This window comes from Physeter macrocephalus, chromosome 6 (assembly GCF_002837175.3).
Source record: "Physeter macrocephalus isolate SW-GA chromosome 6, ASM283717v5, whole genome shotgun sequence".
NCBI classification, from domain to species: domain Eukaryota; kingdom Metazoa; phylum Chordata; class Mammalia; order Artiodactyla; family Physeteridae; genus Physeter; species Physeter macrocephalus.
In genome coordinates, this window is record NC_041219.1 from 87,506,994 (window position 1) to 87,512,459 (window position 5,466).

A 5,466-nucleotide genomic window follows, 5' to 3' on the forward strand; every position below is an offset into this window, starting at 1 on the left:
TCCTTCACTTGGGCTGCCAGGTCCTTCAGCTCCTGGCCGGGCACAGATTTGGGGGCTCAGGGCTGGTAGGGGGGCACCAGACCCTCAGGCAGACATAGTCCCCACTGTGCCTTCATCCCCCGGGGCGAGGGGAGGGCGGGCTCCTCCCTGTCTCCCCGGAGACATGATCAGAGGATAGATGCCTCCCTGCCCCGCCTCCCCAGCTTGGACTTTTGGGAAGCAGCTCTTGGCCCCCGCTCACCCACCTGTTGGTCTTCCTCTCTGAGAGGGCAGGGAGGGACCCTTGGCTCCAGAGGCCCACCCTACAAGCCTTATTCCTCTTCAGTTTCCCCCTGTCTACACTGTTGTCCACTCCCAGGGCAGACCACCTTCCTCTTCTCCTGGCAGGGGAGGAAAGGGCCCAGGACCTCTGGGCCTGAGGGAATTCTACCATTGGGCAGCTTGGCCTCCCCTACCCCTGCCCTCCCAGGACGGGAGCTCCCCGAGGGCCTGGATGAGCCATTTTCACCTCCAGGCCTCCATATCTGGCAGGGGAATGTCTCTGTTGAATGCATGTTGGGATAGAAGCCCATGAATGATGAGGGCAGGAGTGGACCAGAGGCTGACAACCGTCCGTCCCCACTTCCCCTGCCAGCGGCCAAGGCAGAGGTGACTTCACCCTGGGGACTCAGTGCCCCTCCCCATCTAGCTGAGGGGCTTACCCGGCCACAACAGGCTTTAGCCTCAGTATCTTCTCTCTGTCCTTTGGAGTCCTTCTTTTCCCCTCTTCTCTGTCCTCTTCTCTGCCCAGAAAATGCTAGCCTATGTCCTCAGAGACCCCAGAAGCGGTAAAACCTCCCATTTCCCTGGGGGCTCGTGATAGACCAGGCTGTGTGTGTGCTAAGGGCTTTCCAGGCATCCTCAGATTTCCTCCTCATCAGGTTGGCACGATGGTTAGCCCCAGATTACAGAGAGGAAGGAAACTGCAGCACACAGACTGGATGGAAACAGCTGTGAGTGCAGGGCTGGACTCCAGAGCCTTTGCTGCTCCTGCTAAGCTCACATGGTGGGGTGGACACAGGAGCTGAAGCCCCAGATCTGCTTTGTGTCATGCCCCGCAGCCTGACAGCTTTCTGGCCTGAAGGCTCAGGGGTGTTTAGGAAGGCAGGTGGGGACAGGTGTCTTTGTAGGGGCTGCAAGGTGTCACCTCCAGGGCCCTGGGCTGCTTTCCCTGGAGGTGCTGATCAGCAACCTGGGCCTGGGTGGGGCCCGTGTGGGAAGGAGTGAGTGGGCATAAGCAGAGTGTCCGTGGCCAGCATCTTCAGACAGAGTGAGGCAGGTGGCCGGGGAGCCTCGGAGAGGCAGGGAGGGGGGCGGGGCACCCTGGGAGGTGGGGCGGGGCTCAGTGGGGGGAGGGAGGGGGTGGGACAGGGACGGCATAGTTACTCCTGCCGATGTTCACAGTCCATCCTTGACCCTTACTTCAATCATCAAAATTTGGTCAGTGTTCTCATTTTTACGGCATATATATATAAAAATAAATATCTATCTATATCTATATCTATATCATTTTTTTAAAAAGTTTTTTTTTGATTCAGGATCCAAACAAGGTCTATACACTGTCATTTGTCCATCTGTCCCTAAGTCTCTCTTATTTTGTAGATACCATGTCCATCTCTCTCTGTCTCTGTCTCTGTTTTTTTTTTTTTCTTTTTCTTATTGAAAACACCAAGTGGCTTGCCCATAGTCTGAATTTTACTGATTGCCCTGCGTGTTGGTGTTTAAGATGCTCCTCTGGCCCCTGCATTTCCTGAAAAATGGCAGCTGGATCAGGAGGCCTGCTCAGATCCAGGTTTTGTTTTTGGCTCATGACCGCATTCTGATCTTGGTTCCTGACTTTGGGCCCCCTCCTGACCCTCATCTGTCTTTATGCTCAGCGAGGCTGTGGCTGAAGCTCTGGCGTCTGGACCTGAGGATGCTCCCCCTCCTGACCTGCAGCTTGTATCCCTGTGGCTGTAGACCATGGGGTCGGGCAGCTGCGAGGCCTGCAGAGGAAGGCCGCCCCTCCCCTGTGTGCTCGCTGCCCGACCCTGCCCGCTAGCGTCTCTGGTGGTCAGGATCGCCTCCCGGAGAAGGCAGCTTGGGCAGTGGCAGCAACCTGTCTCCACCCTGGAGCCAGCGGGCTGAGCTCAGTGGCCAGCTGCCCTTTAGGGGGTCCCCTGGTGGAGGGTTCTGGCTGATCTTCAGATGAACCTAACGGAGATCTGGGAACAGAGGCAGCAGGAGGCCCCACGCCAGAATAAGGTAGGCGGTGCCTACAGGTTCATGCCCCGCCTCTGCTGCCTCGGTCATCTTTGGAGACTGACATCTCCCAAAGGGAACGGACATCCCGGCCGGAGCTGGGCTGTGAACACTTTCAGAGATGTAGCCTGGGGCTTCCTCAGTCACCATGGTGTGTAGCTTGGTGGACCTGGGGTGTTTCAGACAAAGCTCTCCAGGGACACTTCCAGCTCAGGCCTAGGGTAGCGTTTGTTATGGACCAGGAAAAGGCTAGGGCGCTGTCAGAACACAGGGCACCACCGGGGCAAAAGGATGGGAGAAACACAGCTGACGGGGCAGCCTCGGATCTTTTCTGGAAAGAGGCAGCGTAAGCATGAGCATGCTAAACAGCAGCAGGATGTGGAGGGTTTAGAACATCTGCAGACCTGTTCAGACATGCCGGCCCCTGCCGGGCTGCAGAGGGCATAACAATGCTGACTTGTGTGGTGTGGGAGTGCCACCATGGGATGTGTACCTCCAAGTTGGCAAGAATTAAGCCGAGGTACAGTTCAGAGCTTCGCTTAGGAGCCAGAGTCTGAGGAGGCTGCCGTGCGTATGACCACTCTTATTGTGGTCCCCCAGGTCCGGGAAGATGGTGACTCTGAGGGGGTAGCAGTACTGCTTGGTAAAATGTAGTGTTTAATGGCACTGGGGGACTTCCCTGGCGGTCCAGTGGTTAAGTCTCTGCGCTTCCACTGCAGGGGGCACGGTTTCGATCCCTGGTTGGGGAACTAAGATCCTGCATGCCGCGGGGCACGGCCAAAAGAAAAGGGAACTGAGCTCTGAGTACCACCACATCTTATTACCCGGGCAACCCTGGCCAAGTCTGTAAACTTAGCCGAGCCTCAGTTTTCTCATTTGAAAAATGTGTATAATTATGGAACTGAACACAGCTAACATTTAACAAATACCATGTGCCAGACACTGTTCTAAGTGTTTTAGGATATATTAGCAAAATAAATCCTCACAACAGGCCAGTGAGCTAGGTGCTGTTGTTCTCCCCATTTTACAAATGGGGAAATTGAGGCATAGAGTAATAACGGAACCTGCTCAAGTTCACATAATCACCGAGCCAGGATTCAAATCCAAGCTGCTCTGAAGTCCATGCTTTCTTAATCATTATCCCTACTTTATAGGGTTATTGGGAAGAGTAAATGAGATTACATGTGGAAAGCACTCAGCCTGGTGCCTGGAATGTAGTAGGTGCTCAATAAGCAACAGCTAAGGAAACTAGTGTTGTGATTGGTAACGGTGATGGAGCCTGGAGGAAGTGTCAGGGCCTGGAGCAGCCTCCCGAGGCACCACGAAGGCAGGTGCCAAAGCAGCTTAGTCATGCCAGGTCCTCTTTGCAGGCATCAGCATCCTAGGAGGTGTGCCTGGCTGCAGGGGGTTGTCAGTGGATTCCGTAGCTAATCTCCCTGGAACTAGAGTGTATGGGTGGGGCACGTGGCGTTCTGGCTGGATGCAGCCAGGCCCCAGTGCATTTGGGAGCTGGGGTGTACCCTGGGAGCTGAGGGGGAATGGGGGCCCCAGGGTCCTCTCACAGCCTGTATTCCCGGAGGTGAGGGGTAAGGGGGTTGCCTGGGAGGCTGCAGTGTGTAGATGAGGCCCTGAGCAGCCTATGGCCATTGGCTTCTGGGAAAGGCCTTCCACAACTTATCCTGGGTGTGTGTGTGTGTGGTGTGTGTGTGTTTTGGGGAGAGGGGAGGGCTCTTTCCTGGGACTCTGGTGTGGGCCTATATAGCCGTGCTTTTCTGGTGTCTGCTCCAAAGTTGAAACCAGAGAGTCTGGCCTTGCCTGGAACTACTCACATTCCACCATGTTTTCCTTCTACCTGAGCTGGCCATGGCTGGCACCTTCCTGTGCTTGGATCTGCTCTGTCTGATGTGGTAGCCACTAGCTCTATGTGGTCACGAGCACTTGAAATGTGGCCAGTCAGAGCTGAGATGAGCTGGAGGTGTAAAGTACAGACCAGATTTTGAAGATTTAGAATGGGAAAAAGAATGTGAAATAGCCCATTCAATTTTTACACGGATTACATGTTGAATAATCATATTTTGGATATATTGGGCTGAATAGAATATATTAAAATTATTTTTTTCTGTTTCTTTGCTTTTTAAAACAATGTGGCTACTAGAAAACTTACAATTACCTATGTGGCTTGCATTATATTTCTACTAGGCAGTGCCAGCTTAGAGACCCACCGGTGTGGGGAATCTTTTTAGCAATGGGTCAACGTTGCCTTCTCAGCCTACAGAGGTGTGTGGAGAGAAACTCAAACCTCACGGCCGGATATCAACCTGCCACTTCGCTGCCTCCCAAAGCAATAATAACTGCTGTTATTATATATATTATATATAATGTGTAATAATAAAAAATATATTATTTCATATATATTTTAAACATATTATGTTATAATATAATATATAATCTGATAGTATTTATAATATAATATAAATAATAATAAATGCACTTCTGCGTTCACTGTGGCCCTTTCTCCACAGCAGTCCTCCAGCAGCACAAGCCATACCTTTACCCCGTCTGTAGCACCCACGCTGGTCCCTACCAAGGGCTGCCCATCATGCTTAGAATAAGGCCCACACCCCATCCTGGGCCCCAGACCCTGCATGAGCTGGCCTTTGCCCACTCTGCCTTAGCCACAGCTGCTGATTTCTCTCCCTCCCAGGATCAAATCATTCCTGCCTCAGGCGCTTCACACAGCTCTTCCTTTGGCGGAAGCCTCCTCAAGTCTCTGCTGAGCTGGATCTTCCTGGTTTGGGCCTTCACACGCTTGGGCCTCCTCTGAGATGCACCCCTGTCAACACTCGGGCTCAGGGGCGGAAGCTTCCCTGCCCTCTTGCAGTAAGACATCACCCTGTTTCTCTGCATACCAGCAACTTTTCACCCTCCAAAATGATCTTGTCCAGATAGGTGCTTATTAGCCCGTCCCCTCTTAGCTAAGTTGTGCCCTCCTGAGAGCAGGGAACTTGCCCACCTGGCTCACTGCTGTGGTATCAGTGCCTGGCATCTAGCAGGCACGCCATAAACATTTGTTCAGTGAATGAACGGATTTATCCCATCACAGCCCGATGAGCCTGCTACTATCCCTCTCCCCATTTTACAGATGAGGAAAGTGAGGCACAGATGGGAGAAATAACTTGCTCTGAG